A 19103-nucleotide genomic window follows, 5' to 3' on the forward strand; every position below is an offset into this window, starting at 1 on the left:
CTTACGTTTTACTACATTTAGAGCGGGCTGTCATTCATCACGTCAACTAGAAATTTTGCCTAAGTTATTTTGAACCCACCTACAGTCATTCAACGACCACACGTTTCCGTACAACATAGCATCATCTACAAACAACCGCAGACTGCTGGTTACCCTGTCTGCCACATCATTTATCCACAAAGAAAATAACAGCAGCCCTGTCACACTTATCTGGGGCGCTCCTAACAATACCTTTGTCTCTAATGAATGCTCACCGTCGAGGCCAGCATACTGGGTTATGTTATTTAAGAAGTATTCTAGCCATTCTCCACCTTTATGTTCGTTTGCATGCCAGAACACTCTCCTGCGTTTCCGCCAGAGGGTGGGAGGGTGTGAGAGGCTGGGGGAGGGGGAGGGGACATTGTTTACTGATGTAACTGTGTGAGCAACCTCTGTTGTGACATGTGTGTTTCATTTCGTCTGAATTTATCGTATACTCCTGCAGTGATGAACTACCTATCGTATCACTTGTCCTAAAATTATCGTGTTTCTGAGAGTGTTGCACTTTTTCCAGTAGTGTAACTTGTGAACTGAAATGTATTAGCATTATACGCTACTTTTACCAGGATTCTTACGCTCGTAAATTCTTTGACGTGAGAGTTACAAATAAGAGATTGTGTGTTGCTAGCCCCATACATTATGCAACCCTGGAATCGAAGCACGTTCACAATACTGCCGTCCAACCGTGCAAGTGAGTCGAACCGATGCTCTTTGATCTAGAGCATTTCTGTTCCGACTAATGTGCACAGTTGCTCCTTCAGTGGAATCGAAGATTCACATTAATCTGGCGAGCGTTATTTTATGGAACTATTCGAGCGAGCCACACACGCGCAGTTGGTGCCATGAGTAAGTAATTGATCTCTGCGAAGAGCGCAGGCCGGCCGCTGTAGCCGAGCGGTTCTAGGCGCTCCAGTCTGGAACCACGCGGCTGATACAGTCGCAGGTTCGAATCCTGCCTCGGGCATGCATTTGTGTGATGTCCTTAGGTTAGTTAGGTTTAAGTAGTTCTAAGTCTAGGGGACTGATGACCTCAGATGTTAAGTCCCATAGTGCTCGGAGCCATTTGAACCATTTGAAGACCGGCACCAGCGGACTGTCGCAAATAACGACTTGTGGGACATAAGACGCTAGAGACCGAAACATCTTCGGAGCTACTATAATGATGTTTGCGACTTTCCAACATAAGGATGAGTTGTGCGAAATGGTCCGATAAATGTTGTGCTCGTGACAGCGAACTGATGAAAAACATCTGAATGAGAACTACTGACATAATGATTGTAAGCTTGTCGTAGCCTTGATAGCCGACATGCGATGTAAGTAAATAATTATTATGGTGCACTGGAACTCAGTCGATACTTGCAGTCGGAAGCTGGCTAATGTTTCGTCCCGGCGCCCGTCTCCTGTGACGGCGGATTGCGCTCTTGAGTTCCCTGTCAGTGACCGCCGCCTGCTGTCATTGGCTGCACGGCGCGCCTCGACAGAGTGCGCTGCCAACGCCCGCCGCGCCGAGCGCAGCCGACCTCAGCCGAGTGCAGCCGAAGCGGGCGCAGTCTCCGCCGGCTCCAGAGCAGCGCGCAGTCGTTGCGTGGCGGTCACACCGAGTCTGTCGGTGCCGCGAGTGGCATTGCCTGCGTGTGCGTGCGTGTGTGTGCTCCGCTTGTACGTCCGGTCGGCAGTAGCGAGCTGTTTCCGTGTACAGTGCTTGCTGTGCGTTTACAGACAGCACCGTCTGGGGGTCGACAACTGCACGGGGGCAGGTGCGACGCAGAATCCTCCAGCCGCTGATGTGAGTACACCCAGGGTGCAGGATAGACTAGGCTAGGCTGCGCGCATTCCAGAGGCTGCCTTCGGGCTCGGCATACCACTGCACTCCACACCAGGCCGCGCCTCGCTCACGTATGTGTGTGGCAGGGTCGTCGCTGCTCGAAAACCGCTACGCCAACAACGGAGGATGATTGCTGTACCTGACTACACTTGTCACTACCGTTCACATTGTGTATCCAAAACAGTGTAAGACAGCAACTTTCCTGTGTTACGTGGCACTGGATGATCATGAGAGGTTTACTGATTTTATAAATACCACAGTTTCCCGTTTTAGTCAAGTTCTGTTACCAATATTCATTTTTGCAACCCATTTCGGCAGTATGGTGTTATCAGGGAGTGCTTTCATCCGTTGATATACATTATTTTGGGTTCCAGAGTGATATTGACCTATCAACTCATCCCGTTTGGTTGCGGTAAGAAACTATACCATGGTCCAAGCCTTGGATTAAGTTGGAAGGCGACAGTCCGGCAGAGTGTTGACAAAGTCAGTGGATATGGACAAGAAATAAGTAATGCGGCTACAAAGTGATCTGCAGTGTAGAGTGTCTGTAACTGACTCACTATTCATTAGAGGTAAATTCAGTATAGCTGCTTTGTCTAATAGATGAATCTGAGTGTTTTGCGCCATACATCGAACATAAAAAATAAACAAATCTCTGCCTGTCACGATTTTAATAGCAATGTTTAGCTTGGCACGATGCGTTTCACCAATGACGTAACTGTTAGTAAATGATACGTCAAGAACTTGCCATACTGAAAATGTTTGTCATTGCGGAAGATGTGGCAGCGCAATATTCTATGGGGTGAAAGATTTGACCAGAAAGCTGAAATAATTTGTGACATGTTATCAGTAACCAAAGCTATGAAACGATCGTTTCATAGCTTTGGTTACTGATAACTTGACACCAGTGCCTATGAGTTTAATTTGTACACTACAGCACTGAAGATGATCACTATGTGGTTGAAAATCGATTTTGCTGTCAATAAATCATCAATATTACGGCCAACGCTGACCTTCCTTCTAATTTCACGTATATGGTCGTTGTGCACACAGCACTCTATGGAGTCGCCGATCAATATCACTTTGTATTGCAATAGTGCCATCAGATTATTAAACACATTGTGATTCAAGGTTTATGGAGCAGATTATTGATTCTTTCTCTGAAATGGAAGGAGTGATAGGGACCTAATGGTAGTTTGGGATGCTGATGTAAGCTGGGTGTGCAGAATTATTTTCTGCTCTGCTGCTCGCGTAACTAGTAGTCCATCGACAGGAAGGTAACTCTACAGAGGCAGCTATAGCAGAGTTACCGATAGTAGTAATTATCTGTCCTGTCCGCTTGATATCTGTACATAAACGCGGGACTGCTCACAACAGTTAGCCATTGCTATGTTTGTTTGGGGTGTAGCGAAGCTAACTAAGACAGTGACTGGCGTTCTGTTTGGACCAGAGGCACGTTAAAGCGGTGGTTCATACGCACTTTGTCCCAATAAATATGAAAAAGTTATGAGTCTACAGGTTACACAAAATGGTTAAGGCTTTCGTGGCCACATGTTGGCAGACTGTCTATTAGCTTATGTCTCTGGTTCTTCGGCCGACGTTCGTCTGATGATTTTTCTGACGTTTCGCCGGCACGAGAGGCTGAAATTGTCAGAGCTTCACTCCACCAGCAATGGAGGGGGAAGGTTTGACAATGCCAGCCACTGGAGAAACGTCAGAAAAATCATCAGACGAACGTCGGTCGAAGAACCCGAGGCAGAGGACAATAGGCAGTTGGTCTACAGTCTCATTCCCAATATCTTAAAAAGATGACGTGCTCATTTAGAACGACTCCGCTCTCTGTTTATATAGCAAGCAACCTGCCGAAGTAGTTCAATAATATGACGGAATGGTTCAGCTTTCACCAACGACACGATAAACAACACTCAGCACTACGAATAACTAGGGCGACTATGAAAATATGCGTATTAAAATACCGCGAATATGAAATTATGCAGCGAAAATGTTCTTCTTTAGAGCCTTCAAACATATGAAAGATTTAAAGATATCAGACCAGAGAGGGAAACACGTACTTTAAACGCGGGCGCATCAGATGACGACGGAATGTAGAGAACAGGCTGTCATTAACACGTTTTTGGCTTTGCCAACTCAAAACATAACTCACCTTGCAGTCTGTGTTCGGCCACGTTGTAGGTCTGTCCGTCCAAATGACCTTCATTTGATTAAGACGTCGGGGGTTAGGGGAGCGCAGAGTAGCAGTGTTTACGCGGCAGTTTTTCGTCCAGCGTTCGGCGCGGCCTAGCCGGAGAGTGCGACGGGCCGCTGGTTGCTACGTGACCGCTGGTTGCCGCTGCTGCCCCGTCCCGTCCTGTGACGTCACGTAGCGGTCGGCGCGCTTCCACTAGTTAACGCCGATTGGCCAAGGGCTTCGCGCGGCCACTGTCGCTGTACGGAGAATTCGCCACCTACGCTCGTCCTGAGTCACGGGTCGCTGTTTACTGCGGCGCAGGACATAATTCGCAGTCCTACCACTGCAGCTGGTGGCGGCCAGCTGCGTGGCACTGTGTAGAACGGGCTGGCAACCTGTTCACAGTATGCGACCCAACTCTTGTAATATCTTATGAACCGTCAGGTGCCCGTATTTTGGGTTTTTGTCTACCTCTACGAATGTCTGAGAGGATATGCAACTACAGATATCACGTTTCGTAGATACGTCGCAAAAGGGTCTCTGAGATGTGAAAGGAAGTCAACCATGTACATATTTTTCGAAGTGAAATACTTACGTGTACCCTCCGCGTATCACTGAAGTGCACAGTGGAGAGTACTTACAACAGAACCACAGCTTAGGGTTTCTTCTCGTTTCATTCGCACATGGACCGTGGGAAGAGAGACTTCGTAAATACTTCTGGATGCCTTGTTCTATGTTGTTGTTTTCAGTCCAGAGACTGGTTTGATGCAGCTGTCCATGCTACTCTATCCTGTGCAAGCTTCTTCATCTCCGAGTAACTACGACAATCTACATCCTTCTGAATCTGCTTAACGTATTCATCTTGGTCTCCCTCTATGATTCTTACCCTCCACGCCTCCCTCCAATACTAAACTGATGATCCCTTGATGCCTCAGGACGTGTCCCACTAGCCGATCCCTTCTTCTTCTTCTTCTTCTTCTTCTCAGGTTATGCCACAAATTCCTCTTCTCCCCAATTCTATTCAGTACCTCCTCCTTAGTTACGTGATTTACCCATCTGATGGTCTAGATTTTTCTGTAACACCGCGTTTCGAAAGCTTCTATTCTCTTCTTGTCTAAACTGTTCATCGCCCATGTTTCACTTCCAAACATAGATATACTAATTACAAATACTTTCAGAAACGACTTCCTGAGACTAAAATCTATACTCCATGTTTCCAAATTTCTTTTTCAGAAACGCTTTCCTTGCCATTGCCAGTCTACATTTTATATCCTCTCTACTTCGACCATCATCAGTTATTTTGCTCCCCAATTAGCAATACTCATCTACTACTTTAAGTGTCTCATATCCTAAACTAATTCCTTCAGCATCACCCAGCTTAATTCTGCTGCATTCCGTTATCCTCGTTTTGCTTTTGTTGATGTTCATCTTATATCCTCCTCTCAAGACACTGTCCATTCCGTTCAACTGCTCTTCCAGGTCCTTTGCTGTCTCTGATGGAATTACAATGTCATCGGCGAATCTCAAAGTTTTTATTTCTTCTCTATGGACATTAATTCCCACTCGAAATTTTTCTTTTGGTTCCTTTACTGCTTGCTTAATATACAGATTGAATGACATCGGGGTAGGCTACAACCCTGTCTCACTCCTTTCTCAACCACTGCTTCCCTGTCGTGCCCCTCGACTCTTGCAACTGCCATATGGTTTCTGTACAAACTGTAAATAGCCTTTCGCTATCTGTATTTTACCCCTGCCACCTTCAGAATTTGAAAGAGTATTCCAGTCAACATTGTCACAAGCTTTCTGCAAGTCTAGAAATGCTAGAACCGTAGGTTTGCCTTACCTTAACCTAGCTTCTAAGATAAGTCGTAGGATCAGTATACATCACGTGTTCCAACATTTCTACGGAATTCAAACTGGTTTTCCCCAAGGTCGGTTTCTACCAGTTTTTCCATTCGTCTGTAAAGAATTCGTATCAGTATTTTGCAGCAGTGATTTATCAAACTAATAGTTCGGTAATTTTCACACCTGTTAACACCTGCTTTCTTTGGAATTGGAATTATTATATTCTTCTTGAAGTCTGAGGGTATTTCGTCTGTCTCATGCATCTTGCTCACCAGATAGTAGTTTTGTCAGGGCTGGCTCCCTTCAGTAGCTCTAATGGAATGTTGTCTACCGCAGGGACCTTGTTTCGACTTAGGTCTTTCAGTGCTCTGTCAAATTCTTCACGCTGTCTCATATCTCCCATTTCATCTGCATCTACGTCCTCTTCCATTTCGGTAATATTGCCCTCAAGTACATCGTCTTCGTATAGACCCTCTGTATACTGCCTCCACCTTTATGCTTTCCCTTCCCTTGTTGTTCCATACGACTTGGAGTTACGAAATATTACTGCATTTAAGTGCTCATATTAACTGCAATATATCGTAAAACATTCAAGTTTCCGTGGAGTACAATGGGCTGTCCAAAAGAAAATCGTTGAAGTCAGCCGTAGAATCGACACCACCCTCAAGACATTTAATATGATCTATTGAACACATATGTATTCGTGTGACTTCTTTGTAAACGGTAACGGCCTAACCTCTGTAGAACATCTTAGCCCTAGGGTTTTCATTTGTAACACTATTTAAGAAAAGATAATTTTTTAAAACGACAGAGGACATTAATGAATGTGTGCTGTAAAGTTGGTGTCAGGTTATTGAAGAAGCCTTTGCAAGCTGTTCTTATGACTAACTTTGGGTACAATTCGTGTAGCACGCTTTTGTATTCTGGAAGTACTTTCGCTCAGTTGTTTCCCTATCGTCAAGTTTTACAAATATTTGTAAAGGCTTTTCGTCATGACCCGGTGAAGATGCGTAAATTTTGCGAGAATCTGCTTCACCGTTACTCCATGGTGAAATTCGTCGCTGGTTGTAATTGGGCACAGAAATATCACCACAGCTGACTGTTGTACGGAAGCACTGGCTGTTCTGCTCAGACAGGACTGTGTCACAAGGCCTTGTCGAAATCATCAGCTGAAACTTGTAAACACTGAAAATGGAGATTTCACAACGAAAAATTTGTCAGTAAATAAAAAGGTCAAAATGTAGTTAAAGTCTATATACAATTAACTGGAGCACCTTCAGTTTATAATCATGCATACATACACAGTAAAAAATAAAGCAACCATACCGTATCCGCACCTTTGTATCGCAATACAATAAAAAGTTGTTGAATCAATTACAGGTGCACATGTCACTTCTATAACAGGAAAAGTCACGTTTATGAATATGATGCGACTTCACTCGGCAGTACAGATTTCTTTTATCATGGTGCATGATTGTCTCTAAAGTTTCCGGCCACAGACCTTCCGTTATGATAAGTCTTCTTTCAGTCTTTCTTTTTATGGTGCTAACGAACTTAGTATGTATTCCCTCGACATTTTAAGAGTATGTAGACGGCGGCAATACCCTTCGGGGAAAAAAAATCTCACTACGGCTACGAACAGAATGAGTGCTTTATTGATGCAACTTACAATGTTTTTTCTGTTAATTTATTACATAATGCGGTCGTGAACATAAGGGAGCCAGAATTTTTTGAAATTTTTGAAAGACTAGCATTGTGATCAGTGCCAAATGTCTCACTAGAGATGTTCTCTCGTTAAGAAATGGAGCGTACGTGGAATGGCTGTTTAGGCTGTTGAGCATAAATACTTCCAGTTGAAACAGTAAGGGATCTAAAAACCTTTACATCGCTTCAGCTGCTATTTCTTTCGAAATACTCACCGCCTGCTAGAATCTGATATGGAAACAGTTGAGAATTGATATTCATTTGTCAGTCTGAGACGATCACGTAGCTAAACGTAGCTTCCTTGTTTTTATAGTCGAATATCTTACGCTCTGTGGACTAATTATTATTTGATGTTATTGCTTTGTCGGAATATTTGACAAATGTTTGACTCCACAGAAATGAATTTCACTCCTGAGAACTATTGCTTGATTGTCGGCTTTATTATCGTGGTTGCTAAAGTTTTGTAATACCATTTAAAGAGCCGTTTTTCTTTGATGTATTCCAATTGCAGAAGTACCAGACTACAATGCTGATAATCGTATGGCAATAAGCAATATCACTCACAATTCTTGGGTAAATGGCGACGAGAAATGATTGTCCTGTATTGTGTGAGACGGTAATTTTTAATTTTATTTACTTCTTCGTTAGAATTAAAATCGACTTTTACGTCTTTCGCCCTCTGGCGATGAGATTTCGGCGACGTAAATTTCCGCCAGTCGAGCTATCAGTGAATTCTACCGAGAGGTAAGGCAACTCTAATAGTAGAATTTTATTTGCTGCAGTGCAACTTTGTGCGTATTATTGTAATGCATGTACTGCTTCGAGCTCCGTTTCTTATTTTATCGAGAGTCTGCGTGCCTTAGCTAACACAGTGACCTATGTATGAAATAGTATTTTTCTTGTACTTAACTGTGCTGTGCAGAGACCTACTGCGTCCGCTGCAACCTGTTTGTCATATTTTACTTCACAGAAGTTTCGGAATTTGCGTCCATTTTCAATTCTTTCCAGTGCACAAATAATAATGTGAACCAAAGTTGCGTGACAACGTAGTTTACTTTCGCAGTCGAGACAGCTGAAAGTGGACTCAAATCCGGTTACATCCCCTGTACATTGCAGTAAAAACGAGCAAGTGGCAGTGGATCTGCGAGGATTGTGTTATTCAGCATCTTTCTCATTAAATGGTACACCATGTAACGAAGGTGTAATGAGCAGCTCTTAAAGGGTTCGAGATATGGAAACATTTTTCAACAGTGGAGTGACCATTATTATAATGTGAGATAAACCCTTGCACATCTATCTACCGACATATTGAAGCCAGTCCGTTTTAATGAAAGCGCATACTACTTACAAGGAGGCCACACAGCAGTCAGTCTCAAAAGTCAGAGCGCCCCAAAAAATTATTTATAAAATGAATTTTAAGTTTTACGAATGTCTTTAATATCCTAAAGTAAGGTCGATTTTACGACATGGTGTGTGGCTCTGTGGCAGAGCGCTTGCTCACTAGGTGAGTGACCTGTGCTCGTTTCCTGGCTGTCGTAAATTTCTGTGAAGAGTAAAATACACAAAGATGAAGAAAAATTTGATGGGTAATGTTTTTTATTTAAATGATCTCTATTAATAATTTCATAAAAGTTCAGTAATTAAGAATTTTTCTTAGAACTGATAAATATGTGTTGACTAGCATGAAAAAAAATGGTTCAAATGGCTCTGACCACTATGGGACTCAACATCTTAGGTCATCAGTCCCCTAGAACTTAGAACTACTTAAACCTAACTAACCTAAGGACATCACACACATCCATGCCCGAGGCAAGATTCGAACCTGCGACCGTAGCAGTCCCACGGTTCCGGACTGCAGCGCCTAGAACCGCACGGCCACCGCGGCCGGCCGATTAGCATGAAATTTATATTTAATGACATAGATATTCTTGTCAAACACCTTGATACCTTGAAGGGAGAGGGGCAGCTTCTTTAATTTACGTTGAACTTACTGCCTTCAAAAATTGTGCGAGGCCCGAATATTGAAATGTTAACGCATGTTTGAGTGTGTGTGCGTCAGTCAGCAGGAGTAACCTAATTATGATGACGGCCCTTAGCGCATCGAAAATTCATTGTATAACGATCAATCAATCCGGGCGCATGCCCTATAGGCGTTCAAGCGGCGCATTTGAGTGTTTGCCTGACAGACGGATCTGTATCCTCAATCACAGAACGTAGGTATGATATACCTTGTACATTTTAAGTTGTTAACGTGTGAAGTTTGTCATTACCCTCCTTAGATTTGTAAGAGATATATCATGCAGGTGGTTACACCGCATGCATATATTTATTTGCGTTGTTGTGAATGGTTTTGGGGCCATAAACCCGTTAAAGCTGTGTTACACCCGTTGTCTCAGACGCAACAAGAGGCATGCGTGTAGGGTCACGCCTCTATCGACATCAGCGGATCCTGAGTTCGTTCTAGTGACAGGCGCCGCAGCCTGTATGTTTTGGACACAAGCGAATTCGTAGAAAGATGCCCATTTGCTGGAACAATTGATGCTTGTGTGGCGATGACAGAAGAGAGAAAAATGGCAATGAATATTGTGTTTAATAATTGTGCTCGTGATTTCGAAGTAACACATAATACAGTTGGGCCAGTAAGAAAATACAACAGAGACGCTGTATTAGTGGTAAGTATCTTAGCTCAGGCACATTCTTGCTTCCAGAGGAGATTATTCCGTTTTAAAGTTGGAATTCAAGACGTCCACTACATCGGAATCTACCGTCCCAGAAGTTTTTAAGCCTCTGGTGAAATCCTCAGAAACCTACTTTAAGCTACGTTGATAGCCACTAAAGTTTCTGTGTCCGGGAAACAAAACACTTAGATCATGCTTAACGTTTAATAAATAGTTTCGGAATATGCGAAACGTGTTACTGAACATACAACACTGTGAAGATACACGGAAAGGAAGAACTGAAAAGAGAACACATTACTGTTTATACAGGGTAAGTCAGGAGGCAAGGTAGACACTTTGAAGGGTGGTAATGTTAGTGATTCTAAACAAAAGTCGTATGAACATATGTCCTGTTCTTAACAATTTCCGAGGAAACTAGCGAAAACAATGGCAGGCAGGACGAACGCGGGTGATGAGTGAAACATTGTGATGTAATGTTTTGTTTGAATGTGTAAATTTTACGAGAAAAGATGTCAAAAGGTCCACCGTCAACTGCAATGCCTTTTGATGCTCTTGTAGACAGCTGCTGTCTTGCTATCTATCTCGTTCGTACGGACCTTTACTTGAGCACACGCTGTAATGCCCGTTGTATGTGATATGAACAGAGAAAAAAAATTACGAAAATCTTTCTGACCAAACGATGTCCAAAATCGGGTCACATAAAACGCTCGTCAAATCGATGAGAAAGACAATTTCGTTGAAATTGTTCATTACAGATGTCTTACGGCATACTACCTATTCCTCACGCTGTAAATTAGTAACTTGAACGCAGAGTATTTTCTTTTGAATTAACAGGCTTCGTTAAACAAAACCGAATGACCGTTAAATTTAAAAATTATATGTGCACCAGTTTCTGTTCGCAATTGCAAATCAGACTTCGTCGATACAAGAGAAGCAGGTTCTATGTAATGTATGTGAGTAATAATTACTTTAATGAAATGGCCACTGTGGAGGCTGGACAGTTCGCAACCACGCCGACTAATTCTGACCACAATAACTCACCAGTTCTTCCATGAGATGAGCTATTAAAATGTAATGTTTTGATTAAAATAAAAAATCATAAAGCAATAGATTCCTTTCCATCATAACTTATTATTCAATAAGTAGACTTACATGGGCCATATGTTCCTACCGAAAAATCAAGAACAACAACATAAGAAAAGATAACAAGAAAAGTGTAAAAACAAGTGACACAAAAATGACATTTTCTTTCTTGTATTACTCTCGAAGATATAAATTTAATCAGCATTATTATAAGTCTATATAGCATGAGAGTCCTTCGCTCGTAATAACAGTATTATTTCCCATTTTCAAATTAACTTCTGCAGACTAAGAAAGAAAAGAAAAATATAATTGAGCCATTTCAAATCATGTAAAATAAGAGTTCCTCCTGCGCGTCCACTCTGTGCTTGTGGATTTCGCTCTTAATGAGTCAGCAGTTCGGGGTCTAGTAGAAGCTCAACGTATTCGGTCAGAAAAAAAAACTGAGTAAAGGAATCAACGATCAACTTGAACGGATGTCTTGTGACGTCCGCCCAGACCAAACGCTACCAACTATATCGAACAAAATGAAAAAAGTGAAAAAGTGGGTAGCGTTGCTGCCTCTGGATCACGTTAGCACACTGGACTCGCATTCGGGAGGACGACGGTTCAATCCCGTCTCCGGCCATCCTGATTTAGGTTTTCCGTGATTTCCCTAAATCGCTTCAGGCAAATGCCGGGATGGTTCCTTTGAAAGGGCACGGCCGATTTCCTTCCCCATCCTTCCCTCATCCGAGCTTGCGCTCCGTCTTTAATGACCTCGTTGTCGACGGGACGTTAAACACTAATCTCCTCCTCCTCCTCCGGATCAAGGGGTCCCGGATTCGATTCCCGGCCGGGTTAGAGATTTTCTACCTGGGTACTAGGTGTTCGTGTTGTCCTCATCATTTCATCATCATTCGCTAAAATTGCTAGATTGGACTGTGTAAATATTGGGACTTACTACGGGCGCTGATGACCGCGCAGTTGAGTGCCGCACAAACTAAACATCATAGCTCTTAAGTCAACCCTACAAACAGAAATCTAATGAGGCGACCTATGTGGCCAAGAAATGACTCCATGGCGACGGAGCCAACGTCCAGGATAGTTTTCAGTGAGGCACTGTACTACTGTGTCACTGGCCGTACGGAATGTGCAGGGGCTCCCCCGTGCTGAAAGTGCGACGTCGTGTGGCCAAAGGAGTATTCTGGTAACAAATTTTGAAGCAGAGATACTGTACTCCATTAAGGCGGCTGTCTACAACAGCTGCACCCGTAAGGAGGTCACCAATAATACCTCACAACGCGCGATGAAATGGTCGGCAAAGGCAAGACTACGTATCCAAATGTCGCTTTGGTTATATTTGCATGTGTGAGTACTGGCGAAGGACATGCGACTAACGTCCGTGATTTTTCAGACAGTTATATGTCGTATACGGTTAAGTAAAGGACATACGTTCATTTGAAGTTTTTTTTTTTATTCAGAATCACCAGAAATATCATCCGTGAAAGCATGTACGTTTCCTCCTGATTAACCTCGTATATACGCCAGTCACATTGTCCATGCGTGTGTGTTGTGCGTTATGAGGAAAGGTCTTGTTTCCGACAAAAGCACTTAGATTTATTAGTATCTTCCCTTCAGCTTTAACCTCTAAATTCAAGAGAAGAGTTGTACAATGCCGCACGTGACATTGAAAGGAGGTGGAACTTCACGCAGTGTCTAGGGCTTTAGATGTCTATCATGTGCTGCTTCTACAGTACCATGCACGATTTCAGTGTTGTCTTATTTGTTGCCCTTAGTTTCGAGGAAATGAAGTGTCTTTACGTTTGTCTGTTCTCAAATAAGGAAAAGCACAGATAGTGCTCTTGCCGGCGTCTAATATGTTTATACTGTTCACGGGTATGCTGCCGGACTACACGATATTTCGGCAATCCATCTGGCCGCCATTTTCAGAAGTGGAGCAGCTGCAACCTGCGAAGCGAAGAATTCCATCGCCGGCGGCGGTAGAAACTGGGGCAAGTGATAAATCGCAAATTAAAATGTAGTGGGTCGAAAACCAGACCGTTGTTATTTCAGATAAAATAGGGTCCCATATCTTGCTTAAAGGAAAACCTTTATCTCTATTAATAATGTCATCAGATAATCGTATTTCGATGGCTTCCTTGAGCGCACAATCCCAGTAACGAGAAGCCGGAGCAATAATTTACGTCTCTTCAAACGACAAGTTATGCCCTTCAAAACAATGTTCGGCGACGGCAGATTTTTCAGGCTGAAGCAAATGTATGTGACGTTGATGTGCCAAACATCGGTCATGAACAGTGCGAATAGTCTGTCCAATATAGGCCCTTCCACAATGACAGGAAATTTTATGAACTCCAGTATTCTCAGTCCCAAATCATCTATAACAGATCCAAACGGGGCTCTAGTCGTTGCAAAAGGCAAAACAACACTTTCAATATCATATTTCCTGAGAATTCTAGAAATTTTTGATGAAATACTTCCATCAAAGGGTAGAAAAGCAACCGATTTACTAGTATCCGGTGCTAGTTCACTTTATGGTCCAAACTGAAAACCACGATTAATTTGATGGTCGGTATATCCGTTGAGCGTGAAGACAACCTAAGATGATCCAGTTCCTATGTCAAATTTTCGGAATCAGAGATGGCATAAGCTCTGTTGACCAACGTACGTAGAACTCTCATGCGCTGATGTGGTGAGACATTTCATAGAATGAAGATAGCAGTCCGTATGTGTGGGTGTATAGTATACGCCATGTCCCAAGTTACCATTTTCTTTTTTTGCGCACTAGAACATCCAAAAAAGGTAATTTGCCATCTTTTTCAATTTCTATCGAAAATTTGATGCGTGGATTAAGACAGTTAAAACGATCTAAAAACCGATTAAGAGCTTCCATTCCATCCGGTAGTACACACGTGAAAAGCATAAGCACAGATAATACTTTCGGAATTCCACGTGTTTCTCGTTAGACCACTAACGGAAAGGCAAATTAGGTTGCGGGTGAAAAAATGAAGCTTTTTAGCGACGAGACTCAGAAAACAAAACACTGCGGACATGCGCGCGATTGTCGCAGGTGTCTCCCCCGCCCGGAATGGCGAGACTCCTGCGCTTGCGCACGAATTAGACACACCGCTACATGCGCCCCGTTGGCTGATCGTGCAACATCCGCATGTGGCTAATACACAAGGGTACCTGCACGGGTGAAAACGCTCGTTACCGCTAATGCTTAGCTGGTTCTTTTGAAAGGGCGCTACTGATTGCTTGCCCTACTCTTCTCCTATCCGAAGTTGCGGTCAGTATCTTGTGACGCCGCCGACGGGACGTTGGACCGTAATCCAGCGCCCACTCTTTTTTTTTTGTACAAAAAAAACCTTCATTAATAACATCTATAATGTTTATACAAAATCAACCCACCACCTTAGTGATTAGTGGGTCGTAATATTACTACAGTGTTATATATTTCAGCAACTATTATTATTGTTATTACAATGATACAAGGTTTATTATTATGAGCTACAGACAGTGTAACAGTACAGGTTAATAGGCAGACTACAGTTATTAATCTATACGCTACTAGCTAATTATTAGTTTTCGTACCTACTTGTTAATTCCTAACTGCCTGCAGCGTTACAGGTGTCAGCATAGATATAAACCTACTTAAAGGCCCTGCTCATCGAGTTAATCGTCCGCATCTCGTGGTCGTGCGGTAGCGTTCTCGCTTCCCGCGCCCGGGTTCGATTCGGGCGGGGTCAGGGATTTTGTCTGCCTCGTGATGACTGGGTGTTCTGTGATGTCCTTAGGTTAGTTAGGTTTAAGTAGTTCTAAGTTCTAGGGGACTGATGACCATAGATGTTAAGTCCCATAGTGCTCAGAGCCATTTGAACCATCGAGTTAATCCCGATGAGCGTGCCCCTGACACTGGGCAGGCCAAAATTGCTTGTCGCTGCAGGTTCCTAACTTTATATCTATATCTAATGCTACTAACTACTGTACTAACCTACGTCAATTCCGGTGCTGTCTTAGTCTGAAATGAGTGTACCCAGGTCCCACTAGTCCTGCACGTGGCGGATTACAACTAAAAGTCGATCTGTCCACGCACAGGCGGTACAGGATCAGGGTACTAGGACGCGTTCAGTGTTTGTCTCTAGTCATGAAAGTCCCTCATGTATGCTGTCAGTACTTTCCGTGATACCTTGTTTGCCAAACTGTTTACGGTTTCAAAAGTCTCTTCATGTCTTAATAGGTCATATGTATTGTTATGTGGAAGTTGGTATCTTAATGTCACTGCTACATCATCGAAAAGGGGGCACTCGTAAACCACATGGTCGGGAGTGCCCTCCGAAGCGCCACAGTCACACTCAGGTGTAGCCTTTTTTACGGCCCATGACCAGTGAGAAAGTGTATTAGACCCCGTGTTGGCTCGAAATACCTCATGCCTAACCTTTCTTTAACATTTGGCGGGAATCCAAAGGTTCTGCCAGATTCATCCGTTTCCCAAGATTCCTGCCGTAAGTCCTCGACCGACGACCGTAGCAATGTGGTCCCTTTAATCCCACAAACCACATAAGTCCTCACCCCTTCTTCGTATTTCCCCCTTGTCCCTCACTAGAGCTCCCAGGATATTCTCTAGTTTCATCTTGTTCCCCTTCTTAACCCAATACCATGCTGCTTGTTCTCCTATTTTTGTATCTAGAGGACAGAGCCTCATTATTACTAATAGGGCACTTCCTGGGGATGTTCTGTACGCCCCCATAGATCTTAACAGCATGTTTCTTTGTGCTCTTCTCACTGCCATGGGAGGCACCACCCTTGTGAGCCTGTGTGCCCGGACTCCAGATCAGTAACCCACTATTGAAGTTAGTATACTATTGTGATATAGCTTGATTAGGTGTGGTGGAAGGTGAAATCGTTTGTGCCCAATGGAAATAAAGTTGTTGAGTACTTGTAGTGCTTTTTGGGTTACGGACTCAATGCGCCTTCCGAAGTTCCACCTTTCATCGATGATGACGCCCAAGTAGCGAGTCTCTTGTCTTATAGCTGGTGAGCCTCCAATTCTAACTGTAGGGTTCCTTACTAACTGTCCCTTCAGCAATAAGTACGTTGATTTTTGTTGGTGAAATCGACATCTTAGTATTTGTACACCACAGTTGCAATTTGGTCATAGCTCTGTCTATTTTTGGCTCGATGTCTTCGCGGCTCCGGCCGCCGACCAGCAGAAAGAGATCATCTGCGTAGGCTATCACCTCTAGCACTTCCTCACTCTGCTGCAAACTATCTAAAAGTGGTTCCATATGGATGTCCCAGAACAGGGGACCTAAGACGGAACCCTGGGGACATCCCCTAGTAGTTTTTCCAACTGTGCCGCTAGGGGATGATAGCCAGATCTCCCGCCCTTCACAATAGCTCTTCAGGCAACCATATAGCGACCCTGGACACGCTTTCTCCCGCAAGCAGGAGAAGAGCGAAGGCCACCACAGGTTTGTCACACGCCCTCACTCCTGCGTAGGCAGGGGAAGTCGAAATTCAGCGAAGGATTCGTAGAACTTGCCAAAGAGGCGGTGGTAACGGCTCCTGTGCATATTCCTGTTTTTGGCCAAATTCTAGCGGCTAGCATTTCTTGACTAGCAGGCTGCCCCGGCTAGTGGCGCCATTACGGGCTCTGACAGTGGCATAGTTCTGTCGGGCTTAGAGGCCTGTTCTGGCAGGACATAACGGGAAGAGACCTGGGAAAGTGGGAAATTCCTTGTCACGCGTGACCGAACTCTAGCCGAGCTGGACTTGTTGCCTTGTACAGCTGGCCAAGGGCTTTCCGTCTCTGACGTGATGGCGACTGTCGCGCGGTACTAGGTGAAGTAATGATCGGCTGGGCGTTTTCGAACAGGTTTGCTCACTGACTCTTTCGCACTGGACGGTTTCAGAAGTGTTGTTGTTGTGGTCTTCAGTCCTGAGACTAGTTTGATTCAGCTCTCCATGCTACTTCATCCTGTGCAAGCTTCTTCATCTCCCAGTACTTACTGCAACCTACATCCTTCTGAATCTGCTTAGTATATTCATCTCTTGGTCTCCCTCTATGATTTTTACCCTCCAAGCTGCCCTCCAATACTAAACTAGTGACCCCTTGATGCCTCAGAACATGTCCTACCAACCGGTCCCTTCTTCTTGTCAAGTTGTGCCATAAACTCCTCCCCAATTCTATTCAATACCTCCTCATTAGTTATGTGATCTACCCATCTAATCTTCACCATTCTTCTGTAGCACCACATTTCAAAAGCTTCTAGTCTCTTCTTGTCCAAACTATTTATCGTCCATGTTTCACTTCCATACAAGGCTACACTCCATACATATACTTTCAGAAACGACTTCCTGACACTTAAATCTATACTCGATGTTAACAAATTTCTCTTCTTCAGAAACGCTTTCCTTGTCATTGCCAGTCTACATTTTATATCCTCTCTACTTCGACCATCATCAGTTATTTTGCTCCCCAAATAGTAAAACTCCTTTACTACTTTAAGTGTCTCATTTCCTAATCTAATTCCCTCAGCATCACCCGACTTAATTCGACTACATTCCATTATCCCCATTTTGCTTTTGTTGATGTTCATCGTATATCCTCCTTTCAAGACACTGCCCATTCCGTTCAACTGCTCTTCCAAGTCCTTTGCTGTCTCTGACAGAATTACAATTTCATCGATGAACCTCAAAGTTTTTAGTTGTTCTCCATGGATTTTAATACCTACTCCGAATTTTTCTTTTATTTCCTTCACTGCTTGCTCAATATAAAGATTGAATAACACCGGGGAGAGGTTACAACCCTGTCTCACTCCCTTCCCAACCACTGCTTCCCTTTCATGCCCCTCGACTCTTATAACTGCCATCTGGTTTCTGTACAAATTCTAAATAGCCTTTCGCTCCCTGTATTTTACCCCTGCCACCTTCAGACTTTGAAAGAGAGTATTCCAGCCAACATTGTCAAAAGCTTTCTCTAAGTTTACAAATGCTAGAAATGTAGGTTTGCCTTTCCTTAATCTTTCTTCTAAGACAAGTCGTAAGGTCAGTATTGCCTCACGTGTTCCAGTATTTCTGCGGAATCCAATCTGATCTTCCCCGAGGTCGGCTTCTACTAGTTCTTCCATTCGTCTGTGAAGAATTCGCGTTAATATTTTGCAGCTGTGGCTTATTAAATTGATAGTTCGGTAATTTTCACATCTGTCAACACCTGCTTTCTTTGGGATTGGAATTATTATATTCTTCTTGAAGTCTGAGGGTATTTCGCCTGTCCCATACATCTTGCTCACCAGATGGTAGAGTTTTGTCAGGACTGGCTCTCCCAAGGCCGTCAGTAGTTTTAATGGAATGTTGTCTACTCCCGGGGCCTTGTTTCTACTCAGGTCTTTCAGTGCTCTGTCAAACTCTTCACGCAGTATTGTATCTCCCATTTCATCTTCATCTACATTCTCTTCCATTTCCAGAATATTGTCCTCAAGTACTTCGCCCTTGTATAGACCCTCTATATACTCCTTCCACCTTTCTGCTTTCCCTTCTTTGCTTAGAACTGGATTTCCAACTGAGCTCTTGATATTCATACAAGTGGTTCTCTTTTCTCCAAAGGTCTCTACCCGTCACTTTACCTGAAGGTGGACGATTGTATCCATTTTACAGTGACAATATATCGTTTTCTTCCACACGTTATAGGAAGATACTGCGACAATCTCCCACCCTCGCACCATTGGCTAATGGAACAGGG

The 19103-nt window shown here is 43.6% G+C and overlaps 1 long non-coding RNA gene across 1 annotated transcript in view; it reads left to right on the forward strand.

The window, feature by feature from the left end:
- The first annotated feature begins 1637 nt into the window (after positions 1-1637).
- Positions 1638-19103, forward strand: part of LOC124607379 — a 392833-nt gene continuing 375367 nt past the window's right edge. Inside the window, exon 1 of the long non-coding RNA XR_006978822.1 lies at positions 1638-1825. This is a non-coding gene — a long non-coding RNA (uncharacterized LOC124607379). The remainder of the gene's footprint in view (positions 1826-19103) is intronic.

The sequence above is a fragment of the Schistocerca americana genome, chromosome 3 (genome assembly GCF_021461395.2).
Source record: "Schistocerca americana isolate TAMUIC-IGC-003095 chromosome 3, iqSchAmer2.1, whole genome shotgun sequence".
Lineage (NCBI taxonomy): Eukaryota > Metazoa > Arthropoda > Insecta > Orthoptera > Acrididae > Schistocerca > Schistocerca americana.